The 16,196-nt window shown below is 45.5% G+C and overlaps 1 long non-coding RNA gene across 1 annotated transcript; it reads right to left on the bottom strand.

The window, feature by feature from the left end:
- Positions 1-1,666: 1,666 nt before the first annotated feature.
- LOC123386791 lies at positions 1,667-4,552 on the bottom strand. The gene is made up of 2 exons (XR_006601235.1): positions 3,319-4,552; positions 1,667-2,695 (listed from the first exon to the last, which is right to left on the bottom strand). It is a non-coding gene; the product is annotated as an uncharacterized LOC123386791 (long non-coding RNA).
- Positions 4,553-16,196: the final 11,644 nt, after the last annotated feature.

The raw sequence follows: 16,196 nt of genomic DNA, 5'->3' as shown, positions 1-16,196 counted from the left end.
TCATGTTCCACCGTTTGTCAGAGCTGTTGCATGCCCTATCTGCCCTAGGAAATCATGACCTCTTTGAGGGAATGTGAAGACTGAGAGCTTTTATTCTTAGCTCAATGAGTGTTTATGGGAAGGAGAGGAGAGAGAGAAAGGAACAAAGGGAACGGAAGAAATCTGCTCTTCACGGTATAGAAAGCATTTAATTGTGAGGTTCCATCTAGTCTCTTATTGATCTGCAATCCCTCCTTGTTGTGTATGCTACTTTTGAAAATTCAAAATGCTCTTCTGTGCTTTTAGGTCGATTTTTGAAACAGAATCCATAGACCATTGTGTTATGTAGCAAAGGTGGCTGTTATGCCGGGGCTCATTCTAAACTCCATTCTCACCCTCTCTTGGCTTTCTCTTCTTGCTTCCCTCTCTGTTTTGTCATGCTTTTCTCAGTTTCCTTCTTTATGAGAATGAAGTGCTCAGACCTACAGGCACTTGAATCATAATAGTGTATCAAGGGATAACCGCAGAGGCTCCTTCCAGATGTACTTAGACAAGCGACTCTATTGTCTAATTTTTCCCTTGTTTCTTTCTTTTTTTTTTTTTTTAAGTGGGCTTCATGCCCAGTGTGGAGCCTGATGCAGGCCTGAACTCATGACCCTGAGATTATGACCTGAGCTGTGGTTAAGAGTCAGATGAATAACCCACTGAGCCATCCAGGGGCCCCTCGTCTAAGGTTTCCAAGGAAAACTTGATAATGAAATAATGGGTTCCAGCAAGTTACAGAAACTGTATGTTTAAGATAAGGGAAACAGAGATGCCTTATCAGATACTTGACCATCTCCCCCTTCCCACCTCCCTGTAGAAAGCAAGCAAAGCAAGACAAGGCGAGGCGGAAAGAATACCCTAGACACCTTCTACTTTTCATTGTCTGGAGGATTTCTCCGTCTAGACATTTCTTAAGCAGCTAGGTTGGTGCTGAGTGTAACCGTGACAGGTCCAGCTGGCCCAGACTTCCCTAAAAGGGCCTCCGGATTGCAGTGTGTTTAAAATAGTAGCCACTGCCTCAACAGGATGAGGTTTCTCCGGGAATGTTTTGTCCATGCACCCAAGAATTCATATTTAAATACCTACTGAGAACCCCGTGCATATTGCACACTATTAAACGCTGAAGGAGAAGATGCTAAAACAAAGGACACTGTCCTCACTCTCTAGGGGCTTATAATCTAATCAGAGAGATGGGATACCTACACCCACCTACAAATTTCCTTTCAGCTGAGAACCTGAAATCGGAGTCTCAACTCTGGCCACACATTAATATCACCCAAGGAACTTTAGGAACACTGTTGAGGCCTGAGCCTCATACCAAACAACTGAATGAGAAATATCTAGGTTGAGCCCAGGTATTAAAAATTTTTAACCCTGCCAATCCCCTTCACCCCCACCCATGCAAGTCTCAGGTGCACTCAGACTTGAGAAATTTGGCCTAAATGCTACCTCTTCTTAAATACAGAGATCAGTTCACCCTCCCTGATTTCCCCAGCCAGAAGGAATAAATATTGACTGATTCTCAGAGGTTCCAAATGTTTCCAGCAAAGAAACACCCAGGGAACTCAGACCAGGTCTTCTTTTCCAGAAGACACAAGGAGAAGGAAACCATGGCAGGAAATCAACACACTGCAGCCCAGGAGCTCATCTAGAAGCTTTATTACTCAGAATTGACAAATGGCAAGACCCAATCAGATAGACCTAGGAGCTGATAAAGAAGTAAGAAGCCAAGGTCAATGCAAATATAGTCCAAGTCTTGGACTAACTATATATTCCTTGGGAGCCACTTAGCTTGCTTGAAAGTGCTTATATTCATAAACTTGGGGTCCAGTAGTTATTTGGACCAATGAGAAGTACATTTTAAGTCATGAAACTAGAATGTTAGGGAATCAACAGAAGTTGACCTAGATTTTTTCCTCCCAGGCTTCCATCTTTTGACTGTATTCCCAACTGGTGCAGGTGCAGAGTCCCATCTAACAGACACCAGCCAGGCCTTAGCATACTGGAACATTCTTAGGCACTGACGATGGCTGACTGCCTGGGAGATGTGGCTTAGTCTTGATTAAAGTAGTCTTTTCTTTCCCTTTGTCCAAGGGAGCCCAATCAGCCAACACTAATCCATTTGTCCAGCGGGCTCTAACCTAATCACCAGTGCCTGCAGCCAAAGCCTCTAATGCCCTGACCTATCTCCATAATTGTCCTGACCAATATAGCTGCATCTTCTCACTGAAAGTTCAGGCAGGGCCAGGCTCTAGGCTCTACCTCAGAATGTGATTAATCCACAACATCAGAGCACGGGAGATGCACACTGCAAACTTTTTATATGCTGCAGGCAAAACAAAGTGAGACTGAGCATAAACTTCCATGTAACTATTTCCTAAGGGTATGTACGAGATGCTTTTGTTCAGAAGATGGCAAGTTTTCCAAGGCTTCAGGGGGGTTCCAAGAGCTTACTCAGGGCCTACTGCTTTGGAGGAAACAAGAGCTTTCTCACCAATAGAAAAATCCAGTTCTCAAGCCCACTTGGACACCCAATTTCAAAGTGTCTCTGGCCTTCCAGAAAGGACTTCAGCATCATAAAATCCACTTGATCACAAACTGACTTTTCTGGGAAGCAGTGACACCTGGTGCTGTGGTCCCTCAATTGCTTCCCCAAAGTGTTGGCCATGACCTGAGGGATGAAAAGATCATTTTACTGCCTTGCCCTCCACATTCCTGTCAGAGAGTCTCCAAGTGTCATGATCTAAAATGTCACCTCCAGGATATCTCTAGTCCATTCTCCTCTTCCCTGCCCCCATTCTGAATGAGGTTGGAGAGTAGAAATCCCTTGGACCTGGGTTCCCCAAAGGGCATCCCCACTTGCCCCTTAGCAACAGGACATGGCACCTGCATTTCAGGGGGACCCATTTAATTTCGCCCATGGTATTTCCCATACACATTGGTTTCTCCATCAACTTTCACTTAGATTCTACTACCTGTTGGGGAGGTGCTAAACTGTATACCTTAAAGGCTGCAAAGCTGCATAAGAAATAGCCCCTCAGGGAGCTTCTACACCCACTGGGAGTGGGTGGGGAGGGAGGTCATGACACTAAGGATTCCTGGGATGGTGTAGCCATAACAAGTGATATTGGTATGAATATCGATCTAAAAGGAAGTTTCATCCCTTCATTCAGATATTTATAAAAGGAGAAACCCCTCATCCTGACTCCATCTCAGAAGGAATTTGAAAGCTGACATTTTCTTTTCCTTTCTCATTCTCATCACACATTATCTCAGAGTCCCTCACCCACTCACCATCACCAGCTTCCTGCTGGCCTGGCTGGTCACCTCCACTGGTGAGGCGGCTGTTCTTCTATGGCTGGTGTGTCCATTGTCAGAACCGTTGGCTTCTTTGGAGGAGGGAAACCTTAGGAGTCCTACATAAGAGCAAGTGTTCCCTCCGGTGAGAATTCCTCCTACACTGCTGCTGTGTGAGGCCCAGCACCAAATGAATCGGAGGATTTAGCACCCTTCTCCCAGCCCTCAAAGTGCTGCATTGGAATAAAGGTTAATTAAGGCAAAGGGGGAAGATGTTCTTACACTCAACTTTCCAGCAAAATTCCCGGGTTCTCCCCTCTGTCTTTGCTCTTGGAAGTTGAATCAGAGAGACGGCATCTTCAGCTGCCACCCTCCTGCGTTCTCACCTCCTGAATCATCTCTATCTTTTGTTCTCAGTCTCTCTTCCAGGAGAAGACTTTGCGTGGCCCTCCCCCAATCTCATTTCAGTTATTTTGGTGTATTTTCCTTTCCTATATCAGCCTTTTGGGACAGATCTTTTGGACCAGTGTTCTCAAACTGGCCACACATTGGCCACACCTGTAGACTCTTAAGTCCTGATCTGCTGCCAGGGTCCCAGCCATGGCGGCTTGAGAGGTTTGGGGTCAGGGCTGGGCTGGACAGGTTTACAGCTTCCTGGATGATCCTAATGTGTTAAAAAGCCACCACTCTGGTTTTCTCTTGCCATGCTTTCTCTTACTCTTCGTATTCTATGTGCTCATCAGTCGTCATTGCCCATTATTATAAAGAAGGAGCTGAATCCAGAGCAGTAGATTAGTTCTCAAAGTTAAACATTACAACATCAAAGGAAATGATCTCCCTCATTTTCAGCCACAGCTAAGGGAACTCTCATTCCTACCCCAAATTTTATCCTCAACATCACCAGCTCCCAGGAGAAGTTTTGCCCACATTTCTGCTTATCATTGTGAAAAGATAACCGCCCTTTTGTGTTGTAAAAAGTGACACTATGGGGCTGTTACTCCATGTAAGTCATGGGTGTATCTAGCACTCCACTGTGTCTTTTTCCACTTCCTTTTGTCCCTACTTGCCTCTGCCCCTCAGTTTTTCTATCTTAAGAAAATCTTTGAATGTATTATAAAATATAACTAAAATACCGTTTTTATGTTTATTTGAGACTTTTTTTTTAAGTAGGCTTCACGCCCAGCATGGGGCCCAATGTAGGGCTTGAACTCCGGACCATGCAATCAAGACCTGAGCTGAGAGCAAGAGTTGGATGCTTACCTGACTGAGCCACCCAGGCGCTCCTATTTAAGACTATTTTTTAATCCTTATTTTTTTAAAAGATACATTTCTCTCTGAAAGAAAATAGATTACTACTTAGGTGACCTACCTCCAGTTTGTAAAGGCAGGGTGAGGCAGAAAGAACACTGTCTAGGAGTAACCAGAAGACCGGTGTCCTGCTTCCATCATTTGCTAGTCATGTGCCCTGAGATGCAAACCACTACATTCTCTTTGGCTTCTCCCAACCACAAAATGGAGGATAATGTTTTCGTGGCCCACATCCACAGTCCACATCCATGGTTATTATGAGAATCAAATAAGCCAGTATTTGTGAACATATTTTGATTAAAAAAAAAAAAAAACCGATTCCTTTACATGGCTCTACAGTGAGTTTGAATCTTTCTGTAAAGAAATTTTCCACGCTCGTTTTCTCTCAACTCTTATTTCGATTTCTTTGGAAACCTTGCCTTCATTTGTGTGATCAGAGCTCTTAATTGTCTAGAGGAGGCTTTTCTTTTTCTGGGAAGGCAGCTCTGCAGTCTGCTGCTCTCTGGAAGTTCCATTTCAGAAGGCAGCCCTGGTTAAGTTCCATCCCGACATCTGCAAATCACATCCACAGGGAAAATGTGACTCACTCGAGTTACTGTGTTAAGTTTTCATGGATATTGTTCAGGGAGTAGGTGTTGTCTTTGGGCCAAATCACTTGAAATCATCATGACATCAGGCCTGTCACTGAAAAACGGACTGTGCCCCCACAGAAAGCAAAGAGAAGGGTGGGCCCTGGACACAAGGTTACTGTAAGAAAAGGCCACTTTCCTAGCCCTCCTCAAGTCTTCGAGATAAGATGTAGTAGAGTGCCTAGCACATAGTGGCTGACCAACAAACTATGGCACATTCAAAAATACCCCAATGCAAAACAAAACAGCTAAGATGACTCAACCGTGGAATGAGAAGAGATGCAAACAAACCATGGTTTACACGGCGTGGATGGTGAGTATATGAAATTCTTGCTCCCCACTGTCTTTCTTGGTTACATCTGATGTCGCTAATTGGTCATCACATCGTCTGCAGATGACCCTGGATGTAACCTCAGAATCCTTCTCCACTCAGTTGAAATGGCTGCTACTGATCGATCCATGATGCCAATTGCTATGAAACTACTGGACACTCCCAGTATGAAGGTTTCAGGAATCAAATGAACTCATTCTTGGCACTTGTTCAAACGCTCAGATCACATCATTACAATTAGCATCTTCCTCCTCCTCATCTTTGTCATCAATGTCATGATTGTACTTGTTATCAGCAAGCCACTTTGAGCTATCTTCATTGAAAGGCGCTTTTGTCTTGATGTGGCACCTTACAAGGATGGTGGGGGGAACCTTCTTTCTATACTTTTATGGTTTAGTCTGGGTGGCCACATTCGTTTCTTTTCTTGTCTCTCCACTTCCAGTCATAGCTGAATATGTTTCAAAAAGAGAAAGAAACTATGTGCACTGTCCCTTTTGGCAGAGGGTTTTCTCTCCTTAATAGTCGTATGAAGATACCGTGAATCCAGATCTGAATATTAGTGAATTGTTGAATCCATGAAAACAGACTACTGACATTGAAGTAGACTCCAGGAGAAACACGTGGTAGGAAGAAGTTCTACCATAAATTGCAGAGGAACTCAGCCGGAGAGAAGAGAAAAGTTAAAGGGAGGCTCCTGTAGGGAAAGCAACATCCTCCACAAAAGGAGGAACATATTCAATGTAAGAGTTCATTATCTCTTGTTTTCTCCTTGGCCCGTTTCACAGTAGCTTAGAAAGAAGCACTTACCCAAGTCCAAAGCACCCTCCTCCCCCTAGTTTGGTGGCCTCAGTCCTGGGAACCTGGAAGGCTCCAGAAGTCAACATCTACATGTACAGATGAGAAGAAGAGCCTCCTGAGGGGCTTTCAGGATTTCTGGGTCTACAAACAAATAGGGGACCCAACCCCCACCTCCTCTGGTGCAGGCTTCCCTAAGGCAGCTTAGCAGGCCCTAGATAATGTAGCTGTCAAACCTGGTGGGACCAAGACAAGGCCACCTGCCCTACCGAAGAAGATTCTTGGGAACCTATCTACCTCCATGGCAGCCAGATGAAGACTTCCTGCCCTAAGTTCATCTCAAAACTTATTCAGTACGTAAGTCAGAAGAGAATATGTTGCTAAGGTACAGGTGGGAAGTAGATGTAGGAAAAGGTGAATTTTTTTAAAATTACTTTTTTTTTTTTAATTTTTTTTCAACGTTTATTTATTTTTGGGACAGAGAGAGACAGAGCATGAACAGGGGAGGGGCAGAGAGAGAGAGAGACACAGAATCAGAAACAGGCTCCAGGCTCTGAGCCATCAGCCCAGAGCCTGACGCGGGGCTCGAACTCCCGGACCGCGAGATCGTGACCTGGCTGAAGTCGGACGCTTAACCGACTGCACCACCCAGGCGCCCCTAAAATTACTTTTAAGTGACTAGAATAAAAACCCTAAATTGATTCCGATTACCCCCTGAATTTAGTGCTGGTGAGAAATAATGGACCCAGTCAAATTACAGAAATCCCAAGGGCCTTGATCCATCAGTAAATACAGACTCTTACATGAAAGTGGGTGAACTCATCCCTGAGCACTCCAGCCACTTTCCACTGGACAGCAAAGTTAACACGGAGCTGAACTACCAGGAGTGCCTACGACATGTGCTGTGGGTGTGTGTACACATGGTGGGCATCCCAGTCTACCACAAACCTGAAGGAATAAGACAAGGCTCTGGTTCAGAGGTATCTGTCATTCCCTGTTCTTGGCTGTGGCCAAGCAAAGATTCCCAGGGCAGTGAGTTGCTAACGCCAGAAAAACCAGAGAGATCAGAAGGCATCCAATTTCAAGAGTAGCATGAAAAGACCGACCAAAAGCAGGCTCAGTAGACTCCCACCAAATATCTAAGGTCTCTTCTCCACTATCTCAAGGATAGATGTTAAAGAGATGTTGGAAGCCCTGAGCTGGCTCAAGAGCTGCCCAATGTGAGTGTGGAGCTCAGGCTCTGAAATCCTAGGCCAAAAGGCACTATGACGCCCAACTCCAGCTTCATCAGGCCCTGTGTTCTAGATGTGGCAGAAATCGAGGCTTGAGGTGCCACAGAAAGGAATGGAAATAATCACCCGTCTTATAACTGGGCCAAGATCCTTACTCGTATTTATGTGTGGATAAGGCAATATAATATCTTGCATGCTCTAGCTTGCGGCCTGAGGACCAGCCTGCCTTGCTGCTGAGATGGTGGCAGCTGAGTAACAGGTGAGCTACTGGGGCCTGTGGGGACATTCAATGAGCTCATCCCTATAAAGGAGCAAAGAGATGATGGGTCAGACTTGATCCAGTCATAACTGAATTCTGAAAATAGAATTATTATATTCATTCAGGGAGCATCTGTTGAGCACCTACACTCTGTCAGGTTCTGTGCCAGATACTATGAAAATAGGCCCTCTCCTCCAGGAGACCAGGGAAAGCAGGGACATACCAGGGAAATGTCCAGGGTGCTTCCTGTTTCCTCATGTGGGTATAGCTCTGAACAGACAACTGATGCACATAAACATAACGGGCAGTTTGTCTGCCAGGTTGGCATCCACACTGTTGTCTACCTTGGGAATCCTAAAGGACAGTGTTGCAACGTCTCTAATAGGATTTCACCACACACTCTCCTGTCTGTAAAACCCATAGCTCAAAAGGGCTATTGGTTAGTTTTTAAGGAATACGCAGCCCTTCTTAGAGGGGAGGGTTTTTTTAAAGTTTTTTTTTTTTTTTTTTGAGAGAGAGAGAGCGAGAGAGCACATGCTTGAGTGGGGGAGGGACAGGGAGAGGGGAGGAGAGAGAGAGAGAATCCCAAGCACAGAGCCTGATGTGGGGCTCGATCTCGCGAACTGTGAGCTGAAATCAACAGTCTGACACTTAACCAACTGAGCCACCCAGGCGTCCCTCAGAGGGGTGTTAAAAAGATCACCAGGGCCGTGGCTTAAATTAGAATTGAAATCATGGCCAGACAGACATGAGACTGCCAGGGCTTACTGGGGGCTAGGCACACACCAGGAGTATGCCCAGGGCAGAGAGGGGTTCTGGGTTTCCGCTGAGCTCAGGGAAGATGGAGCTAATCTCCCAGATACCAGCCCTGCCTGCTTGCTCCTTCCATGGCCCTCTAGTGCCAGCAGTCCACGGACCAGTGTCCAGGCAGTTGCCTCCTGGACCAGAGACCTGACACAACCAGAGCTGTGCAACTGGATGCCAAGCCAGTGCCCTGCCTTGTTCTTCTTTTTTTAAAAACTAATCTAAGTTCTTTTTGAGAGACAGAGCACGAGCGGAGGAAGGGCTGAGAGAGAGGGAGACACAGAATCCCGAAGCAGGCTCCAGGCTCTAAGCTGTCAGCACAGAGCCCAACATGGGGCTCGAACTCATGAACCGCAAGATCATGACCTGAGCGGAGATCAGATGCTTAACCGACTGAGCCACCCAGGCGCCCCTCCCCTGCCTTCTCTTTGCCTTACTCCTTATTTTCTATTCTCCACAACAGATCATGGCCCAACAAGGACTATTTTGGTGACTTTTATCATGGCCCCCAGAATAGAGACCCAGCAAATGTTGAATGGAGTTGACCTTCTAGCTCTCGGTTGGACTTCAGTCTATCCTCAAATTCAGCTTCCACTGATCTGCCACTGTGTTTATTTGGCTCTTGCTAACTGTTGACTGATTTTCTTCCCTAAACTCCCACCCCACTCCTACCCCCTATGGTACATTTAGAGAATGGAGTGGTTAATGGAAAGACAACTATCATCTTCCTGAGTTGTTTCAGAACTCAAAACCCCTGTAGGAGGCACTTTGTTTTACAGATCAGAGGGAAACAGCAAGGACTAGGTCTCAGAATTAAGATTAAATCACCAAGACTGTAAGTGGTTTCTCTCACTCCCCCTCTTACGTTTATAGAATTTCTCCTCCCTTTTTCACCTCTCTCTTTCCCTCCCTTATTTCTGACTATGGGCTGGGGATCTAACAGTAAAGTTGGACTTGTTTTTTTTTTTTTTTTTTTTTTTTTTTTTTTTTTTACCGTCTGAGACTTTACAGGTAATTGGAGTTTATTACTATCATAAGGCAAAGACTGGGAGTTCAGCTTCTTTACAAGCAAGGTCTTAGATGAAGCCCTCCCTCAATCACTTGCCCACTGTGTCCCATGCTTACAGATTATTTAAACACAGTATGCTAAGCAAAGACAGAAGTGACAGGGAGGGTCTGAGGGGAGAGCAGGAGTAATCAGAAAGGCTTCATAGAGGAGGTGATATTCAAGTTGAGATTTGAAGAATAAATAAGAGCGTAGTATGCAGTTAAAATTTAACAAAAATTCGCAGCAATTAGTGATTAAGATAAAAGGCAAGTTTAAATCAGAGATTTAACTTTCAGGATAAACACAAGGTTCAGCATCTATTTCTCCAAGGCTGGGACACTTCCCTCCATACACTCTCCACTGTGCACTTGGTATTCACATCCTGACCACTGCCCTTTGAGATGCCGTAAGATCCCATGGTCTCCATCTGTAATGGTCTTAGGGAAGCGAACTAACATTATGTAAAAAGCTTTTCTGAATTAAGGGTTAAGACAAAGGATTCTGGCTCCATTCACAGTTAACTAGAAACTTCCACTAACCAAAACGCCCATTCCCCAAGCCGGCTGTCTAATTGAGGTTTGGCTGCATCTGTCTCTTTGTTTTGCTTTCCTCCTTCTGTTTGCTCTGAGCCCCTTCCTTTTACTCTGGGTGCTGCGCTCCTGTCTCTGCAGCAGCATTTTCTTCTCTTCCCCTCTCCTCTCCGCCCTCTCAGTTGTCAGTGCTTGACTCAGCCGGAGCTGTGTGGGAATGGGTGCCGTGTGAATCTGTGAGTCCGGGCTTTGAAGCAGAGTCATGTCTAGCTACCCTTCCCTTGATAGGGTACACCTAGTTCCTTCTCAGCTGACCACTCTCACTGAAGCTATTTTTGCGGGTGAGGCCATAATCCTACACTCCAGACAGGATAAAAAGCAATGTGCATGGGGTGGACGGTCAGAGAGATTTACGTTTCCGAAGGAGGAGATTGGAACTTTGACAAGACACAGCTGGCTGAGGGAGTGAGCTGGGAGATTCAGCCCTGGGGTGAGGAAGAAGAGGAGGAGGGGGCCTTTAAATAGCAGGTGGCTTCACTGTTTCTATAAATGAAAATGGTACGTTTTCACTGAACACTGATTACGAAAATGGTCTTTTATTAGACAGCTGCCTCAACCCATAGGACAGCCCTTGAGGCTCGAGCTGGGGAACTTGCCCTGCAGTTCATAACCATGGTTGACTGCAGCTCGCCGCACAGTGCCCGTGATTTCTTTCTGCTCAAGGACTATGCACAGGCCAGGAATGAGACACCCGCGGAGACAGGACAATAATAGGCCATGGCTTTATTTCAAACACTGCCAGATTTAATTATTCTTGCCATTTGTGTATTTATATGAGAGTCATTCATTTTTCTCCTGAGGAGGTTGAAAAAGAGACACACATGTTCTGCCTGGAGGGTAAGGAGGAGCACGCTGGGATGAGGCAAGGCTCGTAAAGATACCAGCAAGTCTTCTCTTTATAAGGCAGGGCTGAATGTAATTGGTCTTGCCTCTCTTTAATTAACTGAAAAATCCCTTCTGAAATGGCAGAATGAAGTGGTCAGGAGACCGAGGAGCATTTAACCTCAGAGAGAATCACCTGCCTTCCAGCCGCCTTGCTTTTAGGAAGCTCGAGCCAGCGTTTCAGGGCAGGTGAGAGTAGTTTCACTCCACTTGCCAACTTCCCGGGAAAACATGGCCACCCAAGAGGCTGAGAAATCAGTCAAGGATGAATCAAAACCTCACTAGGTAGGTCCCTACACTAAGCCACTATCACTTCCCAAGAAAGGGTGAATAATGATACTAATGTTTATTAAGCACATACTATAGGCCAGGCATGGTGCTAAATGTTCTATATCCATTAACTCATCTAATTCTCACAACTCCATGAAGTAAGTGCTATTTTCAGATGAAGCCACCAAAAGTAGAGAATAAAGAACTCGCTCCCAGAGGTATAGCTGGGAAGTGACAGAGCCAGGATTCGAACCCAGGCTGGCCAGAAGCCTAATGCTCTTAACGGCCACCTATGCAGCCTCCCCTCATGCTGCACGGTGAAGGGGTTCAGAACAAGCCACCCCAGATATGCCTCTCTGCCATATTGACTCTTCTGAAGTCAAGGCACTTCAAACAGCAAATACAAGAAACACATTCTAACCTTCCTTCTTTTTCTTAAAAGCAGGAGATGAGATTCCCATAGGAAAGTTGTCTTCCTTGTACCAGGAGGAGAGCAACATTCTTATCATCCCGGATAAGCTGGGTTGGAGAGAATTCTGCTACACAAACAGACCTTGTTAAAACAATTCTTATCTGCCTTTAGCCTTTCCCTGCAGCTCCACAATTGCTTCTCTTTGTTCAACCTAATAGAAAAGCAAGTAGTCTTCGCCATTTCTTTGGTTCTTCATTCCTTGTGAAGGCTCCCGTGTCACATAAAACTTGCATTAAATAAACGTGCGCATGTTTCTCCTGTAGATCTGTCTGTGTCAGTTTAATTCTCAGGCCCAGCCAAAAAGAACCCTGAGAGGGTAAAGCTGTGTTTCCCCCACAACTGCTGGCTTCCAAATTCACCCTGTTATCCCACCTCCATTTTATTTACCCACCTGTCTTTCCCAGACTTTCCTGCAGATGTGTGGCACCGCAGTGTTGCCTCTCGCTGCAAAGGTCAGATTTCCTTGGCCAGATTTGCTTAGCATGGGACTTTCTGCTAAGATACATCAGAGATATCACTACTTGGAAAAAACGAAAGCAGAATTTGTCTGCGATCCATCTGCTAGGTAATGAGGAGAGATGTTTAAAGGCTACTTGGTGCAACTATGCAACCACCTTCTTTAGAAACCTGGCTGGGGGGGGGGGGGCGGGGACAAGAAGGCCATCCATGGAGTCAAGACCCAACTCATCCAAGCCCCTCCAAGACAGAGCCTGTGTCAAGAAACATGTCATTCAAGAAGTAGCCTCCAGAATAAAGCTCTCTCTCAAATGTACATTTTGTAAAACCATTTCAGTCAAGGGAGGAAAATTGATTTCTCAATATGAAAAGATAGTTTTGACAGCAGCCCTGGAAACCACACCGGGTCTTGGACACTCAATCAAATAAATCAACCTGAAGGCTCAGCAGGACTTCCCAAGCAGAGTGTGCAGCTTCAAAACCTTCTTTTCCCCCTCACAGGGACAGTAGGCAGACAGACACCATACATTCTGGGATCAGGGATTGCAGGCATCTAGCCATGTGTCCATTCCCCAGCGGGAGCAAAACACACACTTCCCAGATGGTGGGATTTGGGAGACAAGGGCTGGCTGCCCCCCAAGCCCTTTCCTGATCACTCGGCTTTGCCTTGGGGACTGGGGTGGAGGCCGCTGCTCTGAGAAATGCATTTGCCCTTTGGTTGCAAAACATCTCCAAGTGATTGATGAACCAGTCCCAGGGAAGAAGAAATAAGTCACCGGCACCTGAAATATAGCCTTCTCTAGAAAATATTTCACCCTTTCAGGAAGCCCCATGCCACATGGACATTAATTACAACAGGAATAAAAGAGGATCAGATTCAGTTGCAGTCATAGACACTCGAGGCTGGCTAACAAAGGAGTCATGGTTCCGTGTAACAAGATGAGAAATTTACTCACCATGAACTGTGACCTTTGTTTTCCCCTTTGGCTAAATGCCCTTAGTACCCAATCCAGGCCTCAGTGGGGGCCATAACTCTTTCTCAGCCGATGATGACTGCCAGCCGTAGGAAATCAGGAAAGGTCACAAGAACGGGTTGGCTCAGTGCATACCGTTGGCTGAGTGCAGAGCCCAGTTCAGAGCCAGCCTCTTGGGGAAGCTACCAGCCTTGTTCAGGCTAGATCATCCAACTTTGTGTCCCTATTTTGTGACCTTGTGACTACAACGTCACCTCTCTGGGCCTTAGCTGCTTCTTGTATAAAAGGTAGGGATCAGATTAGCCAAGTGCTTTCACACCTTTATTAGTGGGGTAATCCACTATTTTATAGTCTAAATACTATAAGGTGCCCAATAAGACATAAACCAAATACAAGTGGAGCTTCTCCAAGGTTAGAATAACATGATGGTAAGGAGTTTTATTATTCAAATTTCAGCCTTGCTACCTACTAGTTGCGTGACCTTGAATAAGCTACTTTTTTGCCAAGCCATGGTTTTGTCATCCGTAAAATAGGTATTCTAATAATACTTTCTTCATAGAGTGATTGTAAGGATTAATGAGATAATACATGCACAGCTCTTAGGATAGAAGGGTTTGATAAGCACTTGCTACTATTATTCACCATTATCACATTGTAGCAGGGTGGGAAGCCTCAAGTTTCACACATTCTGTCCTTCCCTCATTCTTTCTTTTTTTTTTAATATATGAAATTTGTCAAATTAGTTTCCGTACAACACCCAGTGCTCATCCCAAAAGATGCCCTCTTCAGTGCCCATCACCTACCTTCCCCTCATTCTTACTGCACCCTTCTGTAGCACTAAAGAAGCATCGAGAGACCTCAGGGCTCTGTGGGGTCCAGTCTGAAAACCGTTGGATAGGTGTTTCCTAGACTTTCTTTAAAAAAAATTTTTTTTGAACGTTTATTTATTTTTTGAGAGACAGAGACAGAGCATGAGCTGGGGAAGGGACAGAGAAAGAGGGGGAGTCACAGATTCTGAAGCAGGCTCCAGGCTCTGAGCTGTCAGCACAGAGCCTGACACGGGGCTTGAAATCATGAACCATGAGATCATGACCTGAGCTGAAGTCGGCCGCCTAACCGACTGAGCCACCCAGGCATCCCCCAGACTTTCTGAGATCAGTCACCTGAGCTGCTTATCAGATACCTAGGTGACCAAGATTCAGGAGGTGTGGTTCAGATGCAGGGCTCCACGCTTAACAAGTATACAAGGTGCTTCTTATCTTCAGGCTCTTCGGGAAGACTCCAGAAGGGGATACCAAAAGTCCTTTCAGGTTTCATGTGCCAGGATTCCATCTCCTTTCTGCCTCAACTAGGGCTGGAACCCACATGCAGATAAGCCTTGTGGGCTCAAGGCTGGTGGGGAAACTGGCTGTGCTCAGCTCTAAGGTGCCTACAGCAACAGACCATATGAGGCTCACCTCCTCCCCAGACTCCTGCACTTTAGATCCTGGCCTCTTGCTCCGAACCTGAGGCCCCTGTCTGCCCTCTCAGCCTCAGCTGACTTTCCTGGCCCTCACATGTGCCCATCCAGAACTAAGGTCTCTTCTCTGCCTCTCCTTGCCATGCCCTGTTCTGTTACTGCCAGCATCCTGGTGGGACAATTTCACGGGTGGAATCAGAGTGCGTTAGAGTAAGAAATGTAAGGAGATTCTATTTTCTGCCTAATCTGTTCTCTCCCCATGGGTCAATTTGGCTGCACTTTTATTTTGAAATAAAGGAACCTAGAAACAAATGAGCAAACACCTTATTATTGAGAACCATCTGCAGAAAATCCCACAGAGCAGCTCCAAGGTCAAAGCTTATCTGTTCTGCCTCATACACAAAACAGCCAGCAGGCAGGCAGGATAGGAAATCACAGAATCTTAAGAAATTTAGGTAAAAGCAAGCATCTTCTTTTCAACTGAATGTAAAAGTAAGAATTCTCTCTGCAACCCAAGTTTTAAAACTAAGAACATTTGTGTATTTTATAGCAACAACGATGGTGTTGAGTTGGCTGGGGTGGTCAGGAAAAATCAACAGCAGTCCTGAGACTCATGCTTGGCTCTTTTCTTCTCTTCGATCCCAGATTTTCATTTTTCAAAAAGTGCCATCTGTTCTTTTTGTAACTTTCATGTTGAAGAAAAATAATTTCTTGAAATAGTGTATTTTCTCTCCTTCTTTCCCCAGCCTGAGTCCTTCTTTCTGTATAGGTGAAGTGAAGGCAGGTGGTCAGAACTGAGTTTCTATCAATACTGTGTGTGAGGAACTCCCACCATGTGAGGACAAGTCCTATGATGCCAGGCTATTGAGCAGTGTTATGAGTAGGATACATGGTGGGGTTTGCTATAGGTTGCCTATAGACCTGTCTGTGATGATGGGGATGTTCTGTATCTGCACTGCCCAGTGGAGGAGCCACTGGCCACATAAGGCTAGCGAGTTGTTGAAATGCGACCAGTGTAACTGAAGAACTGAATTTTTAAGTACATTTCATTTAAATTCATTTAAATCTAAATCTAAGTTCAATGTGTCAATATATGACCCAGTTCAGGGGATTAGTTGTTGGTGAGGCGAGGGAGGGGGCAAGGGAGGTAAGCAGCACAACGATCCCACAGCAGCAGGCTCTGACCCCCTCCCTCCTCTCTTAGTCTCCTCTTGGTCTATGGTCCTCCCACGTTCCACCAACAACTGCCCAAATAGCTCATGAAGCAGTTTCCTTCAACATATGGCCCCTTAGCTTTCTTTCTTTCTTTTTTTTTTTAAAATGATTGTAGCTTCAAGCTACTGTTGTCATTACGTGGGCTACCCTG

This window comes from Felis catus, chromosome A1, assembly GCF_018350175.1.
Source record: "Felis catus isolate Fca126 chromosome A1, F.catus_Fca126_mat1.0, whole genome shotgun sequence".
NCBI classification, from domain to species: Eukaryota; Metazoa; Chordata; class Mammalia; order Carnivora; family Felidae; genus Felis; species Felis catus.
This window is presented reverse-complemented; position numbering and strand designations above follow the sequence as displayed.